Below are 20095 nucleotides of genomic sequence, written 5' to 3'. Positions count from 1 at the left end.
TGATAGAAATGTAAATTCATGTCCTTCACCCCATACCTCCAGAATCAGAAACTCTGGGGGTAGAGTCTAGCAAACTGTTTTAACAGACCCTCCAGATGATTCTGATGTGCGTTAGAGTTTGAGAAATGTTGCACCATAGTAATTCCTAACAGATAAAGCGTTCAAGTAAACAATCTCCCTTTACCAGGGCTGTGTGGTGGTGGGCTTGGCCAGACAGAGGGTCAGGAGCTTCCAGTACCAGGGGCAAAGGTCCTGCTGCTTCATCTCCTTTAAGCTGATATCACTTTCTGGCTGGATTCCTGCAGTATCTTCCTAATTATAATCTCTGACTTTACTCCTTTTCCTCTCTGTTCTCCATGCTGTGGCAGAGATACCCTCTTTCAATACAGGTATGGGTCTCCTGCCTCCTGTCTTCCAGCCCTTTTCATCCTTGGCCCCTAGACCTACCTAGAAGCAGCACACTTAGCTCTGCCTGGGGCAGAGGTGGCAAACTCTGATGAATTTAGAGGCCAGGCAGCTGATACAGTTGAGGGAGTCAAAGGGAGATGACATGGCCCGTGATAAATCGGAGTGTGTGTATGTCCACTTAAGGGCATTGAAATTTAAAATTAGTTAAAATGATTTCCTGGGCAAGCAAAACATGGCTGTGGGCTAAAACAAGGTAGCCAGTTTGAGACTGGGGATAAGGGGTGGATTTTAGTAAAAGATGAATTAAAATAAATATATAATTCTTATACTGAGACTCCTTGATCAGAGGAGGCTGTGGATGTAGTTGCTCCTCTCATTCCCTCTTTGTGTAATCAGGATGAATTGTTAGCATCTATAAATAACTTTTTGGTATCTATTGTATGTGGGGCCCAGGAGAGAGAATTGCTTCTTTTAAGGAGCTTCACATCTGAATGAGACAAAACACACATGGGAAATGCAATAGAATAGGCCGGGCGCAGTGGCTCACACCTGTAATCCCAGCACTTTGGGAGGCTGAGGTGGCACATCACTTGAGGCCAGGAGTTTGAGACCAGCCTGGCCAACATGGCGAAACCCTGTCTCTACCCAAAATACAAAACTTAGCTAAGCTTGGTGGCGGGTGCCTGTAATTCCAGCTACTCGGAAGGCTGAGGCAGGAAAATCGGTTGAACCTGGGAGGAGGAGGTTGCAGTGAGCCGAGATCGCGCCATTGCACTCCAGCCTGGGAAATGGATTAAGACTGTGTCTGTCTCAAAAAACAAACAAACAAACAAACAAAAAGATAATGCAATAGAATGGAATCAATGTTGTTTTTCCATTTCCATAAGGAAGGAATGTGATGCAGTATGTGGTTCTTACAGCTAATGATTATATGGTGGATCCACAATCAAACCTCACAATTTAAAGCAGGAGTTTCCAATCTTTTGGCTTCCCTGGGCCACACTGGAAGTAAAGGAATTATCCTGGGCCACACATAAAATACACGAACACTAATTATAACTAATAAGCTAAAAAAATCGCAAAAAATATCTCATAATGTTTAAGAAAGTTTACCAATTTGTGTTGGGCCACATTCAAAGCCATCCTGGGCCGCATGCAAGCTCAATTTAAAGCAACCTAATTCCTCACCATGGCCTTTCTAGGCTAAACACAAGAGATACTGTCAATTTGTAATGAGCACCTATTATATTCTGGGTACTCTATTAACTGTTTCAAGGCAATTATCTCATTGACTCCTGACAGCAGCTCAATAAAGCAGGTATATTATCTTGGCTTTGGAGCTAAGAAAACAGAAGCACAGGCAGGTGAAGGAACTTGCTCAAGGTCACGTCGTCCAATCTCCTGTAGCAGAGCCGGGTTTTGAACCAGGCTTGAAGGACTCCACACTCTAACCACTACCCTGTACTTCACAGTGAGGGCTCCAATTCCAGACTTCATGCATATGGCTCTGTAACACTGACCTGCATTGGACTCAAATGGATTTCAGTGTCCTCTGATCCACAGCAACCTGAGTATATCAATGGCTTTCCAGTTACAACCCCATTATAGCTCAATCTTCCCTTGTCCCCATATTATTTACTCAGAATCTGATTTGCATTTGCAGAGGAAGCTGTAAAGGGAGAACCTGGCAGGAACCTTAATGAAGCCAGGTGGGACACATTTAAATGGGAATGTGTTGAACTAACTCATGAAGAGCCAAAGCCAGCTGTCAGCAGGCTTAATGAAAGGTTAACAGGAATCCAGCAATGGGTGGCTGGGGAGACTCTTTGTCTCTCTAAAGAAAACAGGAAGTTGAGAAGTGGGCTCCCTGGGTGGAGGTGAGAGCAGAAGGAGGAAGCCACTCAAAACCAAAAGACTGGGTCTGGAAATAGAGCTTCATTTAGATTTGTAAATATGTTACAGCCTTAAAAAAAAGCACTGTGAGTCCTCAGCTCTCTGAGCATCAAAGGACAGTGAAGGGAAGTGTTCCCGAATAAGATGAATGCTAATGCTATCCAGAGGGAGTTTGGGGAGCACTGGAAATGGCTGCTCGCAAAACAGAAGGTGGATTTGCTGCTTGTGCTGAAAAGGTGCTATTGTGCAGTTATATGCATTATCCATACTGTATGTGAAATAATGGGGTGGGAGCACAGCAAAGACTCGCACACATCTGTCAGTTTCACTCCCATTTTCAGCCAAGGAAACTGAGGCTCAGAAAGGGGGCATGAGTTGCCCAGGCCCCACAGTTAACCAGTGCTAGAGCAAAGCACTAAACTGTGTTTTCTAGACTTGTCTCTGTGGCTAAGATTCTGGAGTTTTCACAGAATCTGCCCTGTTATTGCCTTTCTGGAGTCATGTAATTAAGTTCTTGTTGGTGTGGCCATGCAATTCAGCGTTCCTTTTCCGTAAGCCATCTCTCTTAGCACACCCCTGGCTTTATAGTGGGCTGCTGCCCCCAGGAAGAGGAATCAGAATGCAAAAAGTGCACAGCTTCGCTGCTCTGCTGCTCTCCTAGCAGCACCATAACTATGGTGACCAACTTGTCTCAATTTGCTCTGGGCTTTCTTGGTTTTAAAACTCAATGTCCCACATGCCAGGAACCCCTCAGTCCTGGGCAAACTAGTGTAATCACCCAATAGGTTCTTCCTGTGCCATCTGCACAGACAAAACCAGTTCATTGAGAACACGGCATTGCAGTAGAGAAAAAGTTTAATGGACATGATGCCAGCCACATGGGAAATAGAGTTATTATTCAAATCAATCTCCCCAAAGGCTTGAAGGTTAGGGTTTTTATGGACAGTTTGGAGAGCAGGGGGCTAGGGAAACGGTGCTGCTGATTAATTGGGGATGAAATCATAGGGGTGTGGAAAACTTCCTTGTGTGCTGAGTCCAGCTCTGGGTGGGGCCACAGGACCGGGTGAATCATGAGTCACAAGGCCGGGTGGGATCTGTTGAAAAAATATTTCAAAAAACCAATCTTAGTTTCTACAGTAGTGATGTTACTTAGATGAGCAACTGGGGAAGTTGCAAACCTTGTGATCTCTGGCCATATGACTCCTGAGCAATAAGGGATTGTGGAAACTATGGGGTCAAAATATGTCAGCTATGCAAAATGGGGTAGACTGTGTCAGATTTCTCTCACCATTATAATTTTGCAAAGATGGCTTCTCTTGGATGGTTGGTCAACCTAAGTCTATAAACTAGAGATCAAAAACAACCATCCTCTCAGTTCTCTCACTCACAGCCCCTGCTCTTGACTTTATTGCAGTGATCACTTTTCCTGTGACTTTGCAGTTGAACCCAAATGGAATTTAGTTTGTTCAGATCCGCTGTTAGAATAGACTACTACTAGATCTACATTTTATATCTAGACCCTTGCTATTCGAAGTGTGAGATTCAGACAAGCAGTTTTGTCATCACCTGGGAGCATATTAGAAATGCAGAATCCCAGGCCCTACCCTAGATCCTATGAATCAGAATTCACCTTGTAACATCTAGGATCTCTAGGTCACTCATGTGCACATTAACGTTTGAGAAGTCCTGGTCTAAAGCATTGATTTTCAAACTCAGCTGCACACTGGAATCACATGGAGAAACTTAAAAAATACTGATGCCTGATCCATAGATCAAAACATCACCTTGTACCCCATAAATATACACAATTATTGTCAATTAAAAATAAATTTAGGCAAGGTGCTGTGGCCCACGCCTGTAATCCCAGTACTTTGGGAGGCCGAGGAGGGTGGATCACCTGAGGTCAGGAATTCGAGACCAGCCTGGCCAACATGGTGAAACCCCATCTCTATTAAAAATACAAAAATTAGCTATGCATGGTGGTAGGCACATGTAATCCCAGGTACTTGGGAGGCTGAGGCAGGAAAATCACTTGAAGCTGGGATGTGGCGGTTGCAGTGAGCCGGGATCACGCCATTGCACTCCAGCCTGGATGACAAGAGTGAAACTCCATCTCAAAAAATAAAATAATAAAATAAATAAATAATTAAAACATTTTAAAAAATACTGATGCCTGGCTCCCATCTGAGGTCCTGATTTGATTCACAATGAGGAGACATGGGCATCAGTTTTTAAAGCACTTCAGGTGATTTGAATATACAGCACTGTTTGCAAACTTCAGCCCTAAAGAGGGGGTAGCTTTGCACCAGAAAGTAATGTTTCTAATTAATCAGAACAAATCTTGGCCTAAGTTTGTGTGGCTCTACTAACCCCATGTGATTTTGCATATGGAAATCATCAATATCGCTCGAGAAGATCTGAGGCATAAAGATAATGACCAATTACCATGGAAGAGGCCCCCTAAAGTAGTTACAAACCAAGATATAATATTTAGTCTATGGAAAGTGATAATAAGAAAAGACAAAAGATAATCAGAGAAGGAATGTCCTTAGGGTCAGGGTGGCACTATGAATCTCTTCAGAAGACACCAGAAAGATGTCTTGACACCAAGATTGTAAGAGAAAAGTGGGAGATTGGTTAAGTGGTAATCTTTGTTGCACAATAAGGAACTTGGTAAAAAGGCAACTATATTTTCTTTTGTACTTAGATATAATGGGAGATCTTCTGTAGGGAACAAGCAGTCATTCATTGTCTCAGAAAGACTGTATTCTTTTGCAAGTAAGAGAATATGAAAAAACAATGATTTAATTAGCAAAGACTTTGAATCATTTCACATAACTAGAGTTGGGACTTAGGAGTGTTGTAGGATTGGGTTCAGCAGCTTCACGAGAATGAGGTATTAGTCAGGTCTCTGTGTCTTCATTGGCACTTCTCTCCTGGTCGCAGGATGGCTGCCACAGCTCTGATATGCCCTCCCACAGAAGCATCCCAAGTAGAAAGAAAGAGCCCTGGCAACACAGCAAGACCCCATCTCTACAAAAATTTTTTTTAAAAATTAGCTCTGGGTGGTGGCATGTACCTGCTCACTTAGCTACTCAGGAGGCTAAGGCAGAAGGATTTCTTGAGCCCAGGATTTCGAGGCTGTATTGAGCTGATGGCACCACTGCACTCCAGCCTGGGCAACAGAGCAAGTTCCTGTCTCAAAAAAAAAAAAAAAAAAAAAAAAAAGAAAGAAAAGCCAAGTAGGAAGAAAGGAAGCAGGTGGCAAATGGGGCTTTTCTTCTAATATGATGCTTTATCAAAAAGGGACATTACTAAAAGACTTTCCTGTGTTTGATTGTCCAAACTGGGTCACATACCCAGACCTTGGCAAAGGGGAATGCAACTGCTAAGATGACTTATATTAATCAATCATTATTCATTCTCTAGGCTATGCATATTGACTAGGATCTGTGAGCATGGGTGAAACTGGGAATGGCTGTGGGGTGGACAGTCTTGATTTCTGCCATAGTCACTCATCCACCACAAGGTTACTGGTTGTCTCCTATGTGCCAAAGGGCCCTGTGGGGAGCTGGGGCATTGTGAGGAACAAGGGAGTCCCAGTCCCTGATCCTAAGCAGCTTACAGTCTGCAAAGCCATTTCTATCTTTATCACCCATTTCATGATTCCAAATATTTGGATAATTTCTGATGTGCCTGAGAAACAAAAAGAGTGAAGGGATAATATGCTTAGAAATTCTGCATATATATAGATGCGTTCTTGAACTCGTGGACCTGTACCTTTGCTGTAAGGGTCACCAGTCAATGGAGGAAGGGGCTGAAACATTCAGACCTAGGTGGTGAAGGCAAATTAGAGCAAGAATTCTTAGCTATGGCAGAACTTTCTTAGCTTGGCAGAAGATAGTTGGCTTTATCACAGATGTGAGAGTAATAGAAAGAAATCTCACCTTATATTTCTATGCTGCTTCATACTTTTCTAGGCATTTTCAAACATTGGTGCTCTGTGTCAGAGGGACAGTGTATCCCCATTTCATAGAGGAGCAAAATGGAAGCACAGAGAAGCAAAGTGACTGTGTTCCCACCATGGTTAGTGAGACAGGACTAGAATCAAGTGTCCCGATTCCTTCTCATATCAACAGATCCATGCCATCTTTATGGGATGCTCACCATGTGCCCCTCGCTTTGTGCTTGGAATTCATAACAGGGCCAATCATCATCATTAATATTATTTGAGCATGTACAGTAAGTCAGACACTGCCCTAAGCACTTTAAATACGCTTTTAAATTTAATCATGACAATCACCCTTTGAGGTAGTTGTCACTTTTATCTCTGTTTGACAGATGAGGAAATGGAAGCTCAGTCAGATAAAGAGGCTAGTCAGCTGGGATTCTAACTAAGAAGCACCTCCATGGCCCAGGGCCTTAACCCATGTGCCCTGTCCCTTCAGGTATATAAAAGCATTTTTTTGATCTCTTAATGATTACATACATGTGGAAGGTAGAAACGAACTATTCAGCTGTGACTTTTAGGTTGTTCCCATTTTCCCTCTAATCACCTTAGTAAGATGATGCTGGAGCGGCTACGTTGCCTGGGGTATATAACCTGGGGTTCCTTGTAGCGAACCAGGAAAATTTACAACACAGACATACATGAGGAGTTTAGGAGCAGAGGTTTAATAGGTAGAGGAGAAGAGAAAGAGAAACAGCTTCCTCTATAGAGGAAGGAGTCTCCCAGCGCAAAAGACCTGCTGGTGGTGAATATGCGGAATTTTATAGTCCGGTTTGAGGAGGCAGTGTCTGATTTATATAGGGCTCATAGATTGGTTTGATCAGGTATGACGTTTACGTAGCGCATGAGGAAGGCTTGTCGCCCCACCCTAATCTTATGCAAATGGACTTTCCAGTTGATCATGGCCATCTTGTCTGCTTCTTACTGTACATGTGGCTGGCAGAGAAGGGATGATGGAACCGCCATCTTGAACATGTCTAGTCCCTAGTTCTGCCGGCATTCACCCATGCAAGCTCCTAGCTTGCAGGCTGCTCTTTGTTAGAAAATTATTTGGGGCTGCTCTTCATTAAAAAGATAAGCCTTACTGAAGACCCTCATACCCTTGCTATCTGCCTAAGTGATTTCTTCTTAACGCCTGTATCAACGTGTTCTCCATCCTTAGACTTTCTGAATGCCACCAATATGGAGATGGGTGGGGAGTGAAGAGCATGGAGCTAGAAAGTTCTTTGGGTCTAGGTCTCGCATCGATTGTTTGTTTGTTTTGAGACAGGGTCTCACTCTGTCACCCAGGCTGGAGTGCAGTGGCGTGATCCTCCCAGGCTCAAGTGATCCTCCCACCTCAGCCTCCTGAGTAGGTGGGACTACAGGCACAAGCCACCAGGCCTGGCTAAGTTTTGTGTGTGTGTGTGTGTGTGTGTGTGTGTGTGTTTGGTAGAGATAGGGTTTTGCCATGTTGCTCAGGCTGGTCTCGAACTTCTGGGCTCAAGTGATTCTCTAGCCTCAGCCTTCCAAATTGCCGGGACTACAGGCATGAGCCACCCACACCTGGCTGGGTCTCACCTTCTTGAAGAGACCCAAGTTTAGACCCAGATCTCCAAATGAGGTCACATATTAAAGCACAGAGATTAAATGATCAGGTTCAAACATTAAAAACTATACTAGAAATGTTGCCACCTCTCGTTTTTTAAAGAATACGCAAAAAGACTTAAAAAAGAGAGAGAAAGAAAGAAAGAAAAAAGGAGGTGGCCTGGGTTCCACTCTCCTTTAGAGAAGCCTGGTCTCACCATCCTCCTCCCTGGCCTTGCCCTTGTTCCACCTCTTATATCCATTCTCCACCCTGTTTATTCTGTTCCCTCTGTTCTATTTCTTTCTTTCCCCTTCTCTCCTGCTTCTGAGATGAGGTTGGTGTCTTATCTCCCTTCAGCAGCTCCACCAACACAGTCGTATTATTTTTTTCCCTCCAGATTCAGGATGTCTCTACATCATTTTAATCTGTTCCTATGAGCTTTGATTTTCAATCTCCCAAACTTAATCTCAGACCCTTCTCCACTGAGATGAAAGAAAGGTCTGAACAACATTACAAATGCTGAGAATACCTTTTGCTCAGGGATCAAGATGATTAGAAAAGGCAGCAGAGGCTTGCTTCACCATAATGTCCTGGGTATCCCGGGATAAATAAAGTTTCTTAATTAGCCAAGGACTTATCATCAACTGATGATGCTGCGACCTCCACCGCCGTTTATTAACTATTGTTGAAAAACTTTGCCACCTGTCGGCAAATGGAAAGGGCACGGGTCTTGGAGTCATATTGGCCTAGAACATGAAGCTGCTATAGCACAGCTGGGTGGCCCAGGACAAGTTGCTCAGTTTCTCTCAGTCTCAGTTTCGTAATCTATAAATTGGGAATAATAATGGCACCCTCCTCATAAGTAAGCATTAAATGTGTTAATGTCAGTAAAACAAACAGCACAATACTTGGCACAGGGCAGGTGCCCCATGATTAGCAGGTGCTGCTGCTGCTGCTGTTCACTGTCTGGGCCTAGCAAGTTTAGAGTTTTAAGTATGTGTTTGTGGATATTTGCTGGCAGGACCTGCACAGTTTCCCACTGAGGATGCATTCGGTATACTTGCAAAACAAGAATGTCAAACCTGGGGGTTTCTGCTCTGTTTCAGAAGCTGAGTATGTGTCTCTTGGCCTGCAGTTCTCATCCTTTAAAGAGCATAAGAATGATCCAGGGACACGCTAAAATCCATGTATCTGGGCCTGACCCTAAGAGATGCTGATTCTGTGATGCCGGATGGGGGCCCTGCAATTCCACCTTGCCCACTGGGATTCTGAAGCAGGGGGACAAAGGATCACGCTCTGAGAGTGTGGTTCAGAGGCTCACATTTAAACAGTGCTGATATCAGTCATCTCAATTCCTAGCCTCTGTGGTCTTGCCCTGCGTTTCTGAACTCTCACTCAGCTTTATTTACCTTTGTCTTTCGACCCTGTGCATAGGTCTCATTTTATTCTCTTTCTCAGTCCACTGCAATTAACCCCAAGAGAGTGCTCTCTTTTTCTCTAGCTCTAGTACCCTCAGCTATTGCTCCTGTTTCACAGCTGAGTTCCTTGAACGCCCCTACCTGACTGAGGCTTGTCATGGCCTCTCTGTTTCCATTGCTTTGCAGTATCTGGCCTGCACTCTTTTCTTTTTCTTTTACTTTTTGTTTTGTATGTGAGATGGAGTCTCACTGTGTCACCCAGGCTGGAGTGCAGTGGTGCAATTTCGGCTCACTGCAGCCTCTGCTTCCCAGGTTCAGGTGATTCTCCTGCCTCAGCCTCCTCAGTAGCTGGGATTACAGGTGTCCTCCACCACACCTGGCTAATTTTTGTATTTTTAGTAGAGACGGAGTTTCACCATGTTGGTCAGTCAGGTCTAGAACTCCTCACCTCATGCAATCCACCTGCCTCAGCCTCCCAAAGTGCTGGGATTACAGGTGTGAGCCACTGCACCCAGCCTCACTATATTTTCAAACATTCTTTGAATGAATGAAGGTAGATCTATTTCTCTTCCCATGTGTTGGTCTGTTCTACAACACCTCTAACAAATAGGTAGCCAGAATTTACTGAATTCCTCCAGTGACTAGAAACTCAATATCTCCTCTTTAATTTTTATGTGGCTCTAACTGGTAAAAAACATATTTTTTGTAAGTAGGGAAAAATATGCCTCTCCGTGGCTTCTGTCTCCTGATCCCTCTTCCCACCTGGAATAAACTAGAAGGCTTTTGTTCTCTCTTTCACATGACAGCCCTTCAGACCCTTGAAGACAATGGTTGTGTTTCTCTCTGCCTCCAGGTATTCTCTCTTCTAGTTCCTAACAACACTTTTACTTTCTTCTTGGTCTTTGTCTGAATGTGCTCACTTTGTCACTGTTCCCTGTTAAGATGGGGTTCCTAATAAGAAAACAAACAAACCAGTTTCAAAATGGGCCTACGATTTGAATAGAAATTTCTCTGGGAAGATAATATGAATGGCTGTTAACAACATGAGATGCTCAACATCAATAGTCACTTAGGAAAATACAAATCAAAATCACAATGAGATACCACTTCACACCCACTAGGATGGCTGTAATAATTAAAAAAAGACAATAACAAGTGCTAAGGAGGATGTGGAGAAATTGGAACCTACATGCGTTGTTGGTGAGAATGTAAAATGGTGCTGCTGCTTCTTTGGATAATAGTTGGCAGTTTCAGAAAATGTTAGACATAGTTACTATATGATACAGCAAAGACTTGTACATAAATGCTCATAGTAGTATTACTTATAATAGCCCCAAAGTAGAAACAACCCAAATACCTATAAATGGATAAAGAAAATGTGGTATATACAATGGAATTCTATTGGGCAATAAAAAGATATGGGCCGAGTGCGTTGGCTGACACCTGTAATCCCAGCACTTTGGGAGGCTGAGGTGGGCAGATAACCTGAGGTCAGAAGTTCGAGACCAGCCTGACCAACATGGTGAAACCCCATCTCTACTAAAAATACAAAAATTAGCTGGGTGTGGTGGCAGGTGCCTGTAATCCCAGCTACTCGGGAGGCTGAGGCAGGAGAATCACTTGAACCCAGGAGGCAGAGGTTGCAGTGAGCCAAGATTGCATCACTACACTCCAGCCTGGGTGACCGAGTGAGACTCCGTCTAAAAAAAATAAAATAAAATAAGTACTGATTCATGCAACATGGATAAACCTCAAAAACATTATGATAAAGAAGCCAGATATAAAAGACTACATATTGTATGATTTCACTTACACAAAATTTCTAGAATAAGTGAATCTGTAGAGACATAGAGATTAGTGCTTATGGCCAGGCGAGATGACTCACTCCTGTAATCCCAGTAGTTAGGGAGGCTGAGGGAAGAGGATCATTTGAGCCCAAGAGATCAAGGCTGCAGTGAGCCATGATCATGCCCACTGCACTCCGTCCTGAGTGACAGAGTGAAACCCTGTCTCAAAAAAAAAAAAGGAAAAATTTTTGGTTATGTGGGGCTGAGGATGCAAAAAATGGGGAGTGACCACTAATGGGTGCTAGATTTCTTTTAGGGGCAATGAAAATCTTCTAAAATTAGATTATAGCTATAGTAGCATACATCTGTAAATATGTTAAAAACCATTGAATTGAACACTTAATACAGGTGAATTTATGGTATGTAGTTTATATTTTAATAAGGATCTTAAACATGATGTTGTTTGTTTTATTATTTTTTTTTCAATTGAGATGGGGCATTGCTGTGTTGCCCAGGCTAGTCTCAAACTCCTGGGCTCAAGTGATCCCGCTACCTCGGCATCCCACAGTGCTGGGATTATAGGCATGCATCATCAAGCCTGGCCAAGTGTTGCTTGAAATGAATGCAGAGGCCTGGCCACCATAGAATAGAATAAAGCCATCACATTATTCTACAATGCAACCTAAGACCACAATCATATTTAAAACAGCAGTATCTCACCTAGTTACTTTATACTGAATTTGTGGTGATTAAATTTCCCTGGCAGCTGGGCATGGTGGTTCACACATATAATCTCAGCACTTTAGGAGGCCGAGGCAGGAGGATAGCTTGAGCCCCAGGGTTTAAGACCAACTTGGGCAACTTAGTGAGACTTCATCTCTACTGAAAATAAAAAAAAAACATTAGCTGGGCATGATGGTGAACCTATGGTAGTCTCAGCTATTTGGGAGGCTAAGGTGAGAGGATCACTTGAGCCCAGGAAGCAGAGGTTGCAGTGAGCCAAGATCATGCTACTGTGCTCCAGACCTTGTCTCCAAAAAAAAAAAAAAAAAAAAAAAATTTCTCTGGCCTATGTTGCTGGTACATTGTTACAAGTATGAACACTACCTAAGTGTTCAGGTGATTCTCCTGCCTCAGCCTCCTGAGTAGCTGGGATTCTGGCATAGTCTGGAGGAAGAAGACTTTTGTGGATGATGTGTATGAGAGAGAGAGAGAGAGAGAGTGTGTGTGTGTGTGTGTGTGTGTGTGTGTGTAATAGGCAGAAATGGAAAATGAAAGGCAAAGGTGATGCTCTAGCCAAATAGGAGACAGCTTTATTTCTTTTCTTTTCTTTTCTTTTTTTTTTTTTGAGACAGAGTCTTCCTTTGTTGCCCAGGCTGGAGTGCAGTGGTGCGATCTCGGCAGCCACCTTCTGGGTTCAAGCGGGTCTCCTGCCTCAGCCTCCTGAATAGCTGGGACTACAGGCATGCACCAACATGTCCGGCAAATTTTTCTTTTGTACTTTTGTATTTTTAGTAGAGATAGGGTTTTGCCATGTTGGCCAGGCTGGTCTCGAACTCCTGACCTCAAGTGATCTGCCCATCTCGGCCTCCCAAAGTGCTGGGATTACAGGCATGAGCCACCGTGCCTGGCCAGGAGACAGCTTTCAATTGCAAAACTCCTTACTGTGACAAAAGAAAATTTTTACATCATTTTTGTATTATTTTATTATATAAAAGTTGTACACACAATTTAAATATTTTATCTCTTTCCCTTCCTCCTGCCATCTGCAGTCTCCTTCTCTGGGGAAACCACCCTTGCCTGTTTTGGGTATGTGTTTGTGTATTCTTCCTAAATGCTTCATTCATGAATAAGCAAAATGTATACATTAATATATTCTATTATACAGAAAGGATTATACCCTACAGACTGTTTGGCATCTTATTCTTTTCTACTTTGTAATACAGCTTGGATATCTTTTTCTATCAGCACATAAAAATATACTTCATTTTTTTTATTGTTGAAGAATGTACCATTATATAGATTATTACGACGTAACTAGGTTCCTGATGGTAAGTAGTTACACGAAGACCAGTCCTCTGCTGTTATAGACTACACTGCAATAACAGTCTCACATGTTCATCTTTGTGCATGAATAAGAGCAAAACTGGATGGTAAATTGCAATAAGTGAAATTGCTGGCTCGAAGGGTATGTTAAAGTCTTGGTAGTTTGTTCATTGAAAATACCTTGGAAGGGTCCAAAGTACCTTCCCAATTTATACTTCCATTAATTTTATTATGAAATGCCTGTTTTCCTCATAAGCAACACACAATTAGATTTGCTTCTCAGTTTGACAATCTTTACCTTTTAACTGGAACAATTTATTTATATTTAAGTGAATTACTGATAAAATTTAGATTTAAATATATGATGTTATTTTGTGTTATTTGTGCTGCTTGCTGTTTTTTTCTTCTTAATTTCTTTGGATTGATTTTTTAAAAATTTCCCATTATTTTTCTCCATTAGGTTGAAAATTATAACTGTATATCTATTTTTTAGTGTTTGCTCTACAACTGATAACATACATCTTTATCTTATCAAAGTCTAATGTTGATCAACACCATTAACTTCCTGGACCATTGAGGACCTTAAAATACTTTCTTTTCACTTAATCCTCTCTTGATATATGCTATTGTCCTGCATTTTAAGTATATGTAAATTTATTAATTCAACATGATATTATTGTTGTGGTTTTATTATTTATTTATTTATTTATTTATTTTGAGACAGAGTCTCGCTCTGTTGCCCAGGCTGGAGTGCAGTGGTGCGATCTTGGCTCACTGCAAGTCCGCCTCCCGGGTTCATGCTATTCTCTTGCCTCAGCCTCCCGAGTAGCTGGGACTACAGGCGCCCACCACCACGCCCGGCTAATTTTTTGTATTTTTAGTAGAGACGGGGTTTCACTGTGTTAGCCAAGATGGTCTCGATCTCCTGACCTCGTGATCCACCCACCTCAGCCTCCCAAAGTTCTGGGATTACAGGCATGAGCCACTGCGCCCGGCCTGTTGTGGTTTTATATAGTCAACATTTACTTTGTTTTGACCATTTTCTGTGATCTTTATTCCTTTCTGAATATCTGACTTTCCATCTGATATTCTTTTTCTTTTTCTTCCCCCAAAATACAGTCTTTAGTATTTCTTTTTTTTTTTTTTTTTTTTTTTGAGACAGCATCTTGCTCTGTCACCTAGGCTGGAGTGCAGTGGCATGATCTTGGTTCACTTTAACTGCTGTCTCCCAGACTCAAGCAATCCTCCCACCTCAGCCTCCTGAGTAGCTGGGACTACAGGTGTGCACCACCATGCCCAGCTAATTTTTAAATTTTTTTGTAGAAATGGGGTCTCCCTATATTGCCCAGGCTGGTCTTGAATTCCTAGGCTCAAGTCATCCTCCCACCTTGGCTTCCCAAAGTGCTAGGATTACAGGCATGAGCCTTTGCACCCATGCTAGCATTTTCTTTGTGCAAATTTATTTGTAGTCATCTCTGATAGTTTTGTGTTCTTAAAATGTCTTTATTTGACTTTCATTCTAGAAAGAATATTTTCCCTGGGTTTAGAATCCTAGTTTGGCAGTTAATTTCTTTCAGATTTTTGATAACATAGTACTCTTCTGGCTTGATTATCTCTGCAGAGAAGACAACAACAGTCTAACAGTTGCTCTTTTGAAGTTAATTCATGTTTTTATTTTGGACTGTTTAAAGACTTTTTCCTGTCATTGGTTTTCTGCAATTTTATATGATGTGTTTAGACATGGATTTCTTTTTATTTCTCCTGTTCAGGATGTTTGACTTCTTGAATCAATAGACTTATGTCTTTCATTAATTCTGAAAAGTTCTCAGCTATCATCACTTCAAAATTTTGCCTCAGTTCTTTCTCTCTTTTGTCTGTGCTAACTTAAAAAAAGAAAAGACCTTTTTCTGATGTCCTTCCTCTTTCTTTCTTTTTCTTTCTTTCTTTCTTTCTTTTTTTCTTTCCTTTTTTCCCTTCCTTTCTTTCTTTTCTTTCTTCTTTCTTTCCTCTCTTTCTCTCTTTCTTTCTCTCTCTCTCTCTTTTTTGACAGAGTCTCACTCTGTCACCCAGGCTGGAGTGCAGTGGCATGATCTTGATTCACTGCAACCTGCACCTCCTGGGTTCAGGTGACTGTCATGCCTCAGCTTCCTGAGTAACTGGGATTACAGGTGTGTGCCACTGTTTTGTATTTTTAGTAGAAACAGGGTTTTGCCATGTTGGCCAGGCTGGTTTCAAACTCCTAGCTTCAAGTGATTCACCCGCCATGGCCTCCTGAAGTGTTGGTATTACAGGCGTGAGCCACTGCACCCAGCAGTCTTCCTTGTTTCTTAACCTCTCTTCTGTATTTTCCATATTTTGTCTCTCTCAGGAGCATTATGAACAGTGTCTTCTATCTTTAAGGTCAAAATTATCTTTTAAATGGAATCTAATATGTTGTTTAACTGGTTAGGTTTTTGATTTTAGGTTTTTAAATTAGATCTAAAATTTGTATTTGATTGTTTTTAAAATCTGCTACGTCATTTTTATAGTTCCCAGTTCCCTGCCAACATTTTAAAATTTTTCATAAAATTTGCCATTTTAACCATTTTAGTGCACAATGCAATGGCATTAATTATATTCATAATATTGCAGAACCATCATCACTACCTATGTTCAAAACATTTTTATCGCCCCAAACAGAAACTCTGTAAGAATTAAGCAATAACTCTCCATTCCTCTCCTTTCAGGCCCTGGCAACCATCATTCTACTTTCTGTCTCTATGGATTTGCCTATTCTAGCTATTTTATATAAGTGGAATCACGCAATATTTGTCCTTTTGTATATGGCTTATTTCACACAACAAAATGATTTCAAGGTTCATCTCTATTTTAACACGTATAAGAATTTTATTCCTTTTTAATAATATCTCTGAATAATATTCCATTGTATATATGTACCACATTTAGTTTATTCATTCATCTGTTGATAGATACTTTGGTTGTTTTCACCCTTTGGCTATTGTGAATAATAGTGCAATACACTGGCATACAAGTATCTGAGTCTCTGCTTTGAATTTTTTTGGATATATACGTAAGAATGGAACTGCTGGGTCATATGGCAATTCTATGCTTAGCTTTTTAAGGAACCACCATACTGTTTTCCATAGTGGCTGCGCCATTTTACAGTCTCACCAGAAATGTATGAATGTTCCAATTTTTCTACATACTTGCCAACACTTGGTATTTTTCCTTTTTTTGTTTTTTGGGTTTTTTTTTTTGTTTTTTTGAGACACTCTTGTTCTGTTGCCCAGGCTGGAGTGCAATGGCACAATCTCAGCTCACTGCAACCTCTGCCTCCCAAGTTCAAGCAATTATTCTACCTCAGCACCCCGAGTAGCTGGGATTACAGATGTGTGCCACCACGCCTGGCTAGTTTTTGTATCTTTGGAAGAGATGGGGTTTCACCATGTTGGCCAGGCTAGTCTTGAACTCTTGACTTCAAATGATCCACCTGCTTTGACCTCCCAAAGTGCTGGGATTACAGGTGTGAGCCATCGTACCCAGGACAGTATTTTCCTTTTTTTTTTTTTTTAAAAAAAATAGTCATTCTAATAGGTGTGTAGCAGTATCTCATGGCTTCGATTTGCATTTGTCAAATGAGTAATGATGTTCACCATCTTTTTGTATCCTTATTGGCCATTTGTATATCTTCTTTGGAGAAGTATCTATTCAAATCCCTTTTCCATTTTATTTTATTTATTTATTTTCTCCTGCCTCCCTTCAACTGCTTGCCCAGTTTTAAATCAGGTTGTTAATCTGTTTGCTGTTGAGTTGCAGGAGTTCTTTATGTATTCTAAATCTTAATCTCTTATCAGATATATTATTTGCAAATAATTTTTCCCATTCTGTAGGTTGTCTTTTCACTTTCTTGATAATGTCCTTCAATGCACAAAGGACATTATCAAGAAATGTTAATTGTCATTGCTCATGCTGTCATTGTCCTATCAAAGAATTCATTGCCAAATCCAAGGTCATGAAGATTTACCCAATGTTTCCTTTTAAGAGTGCTTTGGTTTAGTCTTAAATTTAGATCCTTGATTCATTTTGAGCTTTTAAAAATATATTGACCAGGCATGGTGGCTCATGCCTGTAATCTAATCCCAGCATTTTGGGAGGCCAAGGTGCGCAGATCACCTGAGGTCAGGAGTTCAAGACAAGCCTTGCCAAAATGGTGGAACCCCGTCTTTACTAAAAATACAAAAATTAGCCAGGCATGGTGGTACATGCCTGTAATCTCAGCTACTCAGGAGGCTGAGGCAGGAGAATCGCTTGAACCTGAGAGATGGAGGTTACAGTGAGCCAAGATTGCACCACTGCACTCCAGCCTGGGTGACAGAGCGAGATTTGTCTCAAAAAAATTTTAAAAAATTACACACACACACACACACAGAAGTAGGAGTCCAACCGCATTCATTTGCATTCGTTAGAAATCCACTTGTTCCATTTGTAACCTGGTTTTAGGTCATATAAGTAATTCATGAAACTTAAAACCTTGAACTTGGATTAAGATGTGGCACAAGTAGATGTCTGACAGAAGCAAATGCATGTTTTCTGAAGAAGAACACATTATTCCAAGCCTCAAATTACTCCTACAAAAAATATTTTCCTCCACTAAATGGACTTAGACCCCAAAGTTAGCTTTATTTATTTGAAGATACTAAGGATGTTTGTCTGGTAATTTCACCATTTGAGGTCATGGTCTCTGCTGACTCTTACTCATGTGTCTTAATTTCTTGTGTGCCTGGTTATCTTTGATTGTATGGAGCTTATTGCAATTGAACATTTTTTGTAGGAATAACTTGAGGCTGATAATAATGTGATCTTCTGCAGAAACTTGCATTTGCTTCTATCAGGCATCTTTTTGTGTCACATCTTAATTCAAGTTCAAGGCTTTAGGTTCCATGAATTACTTAGATGACCTGGAACCAGGTTACAAGCCCATCTGAGAATAGTTACTAGTGCTTCACCCTCACTCTAAGGGTATGGCCCTTTTTGTCCTTGCTTATAATGGGTAGTGGTTTATCAAGGTCCCTAACTTTGGTGAGTCCTCTGCCTGGACACTTTCCTCTAGCTCTATGAGGCAGCCAGAACCTCGGCTCAATTTTGCTGATATTCATTCCAGATTGGAAAGTGATTCCAAGGCCAAAGCAACTTTGAGCTCATGTGGATTAGCATATTCTTTAGTTTGAGTTCTATTCATTTTGAATTTTATTAACTTTTTGATATTTTAAAAATATTTTAATATATTTTGTTCATCTTTTGTGTGTCTAATGTAGGATGGTTGGTCCCAATTACCAAATCAGCATTACCAGAACTGATTCTCCTTGATAATGTTTATTTCCCCAATAGCCTTGCCAATGCTTTTCGTTATCAAATTTATTATTATATTATTATTATTTTCTTCAAGATGAAGATAAAAAGAATATGAACTAACATTATATTTCATTTCCACAAAAAGACTCTGATGTCAGGCTAGGCACAGTGGCTCATGCCTGTAATCCCAACACTTTGGAAGGCTGAGGAGGGTGGATTGCTTGAGCCCAGGAGTTCACAACCAGCCTGGGCAACATGGCGAAACCTCATCTCTACAAAATATACAAAAATTAGCTGGGTGTAGTGGCATATGCCTGTGGGAGGCTGAGGTGGGAGGATCTCTTGAGCCCAGGAGGCAGAGATGGCAGTGAATTGAGATTGTGCCACTGCAGTTCAGCCTGGGTGACAGAGTGAGTCCCTATTTCAAAATAAAATTAAACAAATAAAAATAAAAAATTAATTTAAAAAATCAACTCTGGTATCTACCTAATAGGATGCGTTGATTTATTTTCAGTCCAAAAAGTCTACCACCTGGTATGCAATATGTTTAACTGGGAGGACAGCAGACTGAGTGAGATTTGATGTCTATCTACAAAGAGTTGAAGGACTGTCATCAGGAAGAGGAAGTAGCCTTGTTCTGGGTGATTCCAGAAGATAAATTTAGGACTAGGAATCAAAATTCCAGAAATTAATTTCTATTTCACTAAAATACATTACTAGAATAATTTACAGTGGTGAATATTGTTGTGAAGGGTAGGATTTTGATAATCCAGGATTCATTTGTTCAATTTTTTCATTTGGCTTTTTTTTTTTTTTTTTTTTTTTTTGAGACAGAGTCTGGCTCTGTCACCCAGGCTGGAGTGCCTGTCATCCAGGCTGGAGTGCAGTGGTGTGAGCTCAGCTCACTGTAACCTCCATCTCCTGGGTTCAAGTAATTCTCCTGCCTCAACCTCCAGAGTAGCTGGGATGACAGGCATGCACCACCAAGCCTGGCTAACTTTTGTATTTTTAGTGGAGACGGGGTTTTACCATGTTGGCCAGGCTGGATTTGAACTCCTGACCTCAAGTGATCCGCCCGTCTTGGCCTCCCACAGTGCTGGGATTACAAGAATGAGCCACCACGCTTGGCCATTTGGATTTCTTCGATACCTCCTTTCTGTCCTTTTATTATTCGTAGTTCCCTTGAAACTGACTCATCCCCATCCATCTGACAGCTAAGCCTGGCAAGTCAGAGCATTGCATAACCCACCATAACCCTGACAATAGTGACTGGGTACTGTAAGACCTAAGTTAGGCCGATTAGAACCAAAAGATGCAATCCTAAGACTTTTGTTTGAGTTATTTAGGATGCTGATCTTTTCCTGCTGACCCTGAAGAAGAGAATGGGAAGCTACAGCTGCCGTTTTGCTATCACACGGAGAGAGCCTATTTGAGAAGTGGAGCTCAGCTATGGGAATGAAAACCAGACCCTGGTGATGTTGGCTGAGTCTTGATCATGCCAAGACTGAAATTAAGATCCTAGAAGATTCATGGTCTGTGATATGAGGAAATACATTCCCATTTTGCTTAATCCAGTTTGGGCTGGGTTTTCTGCCATTTGAAGTGAAAAGTTTTA

The sequence above is a fragment of the Pan paniscus genome, chromosome 4, assembly GCF_029289425.2.
Source record: "Pan paniscus chromosome 4, NHGRI_mPanPan1-v2.0_pri, whole genome shotgun sequence".
Classification (NCBI taxonomy): Eukaryota; Metazoa; Chordata; class Mammalia; order Primates; family Hominidae; genus Pan; species Pan paniscus.
This window is presented reverse-complemented; position numbering follows the sequence as displayed.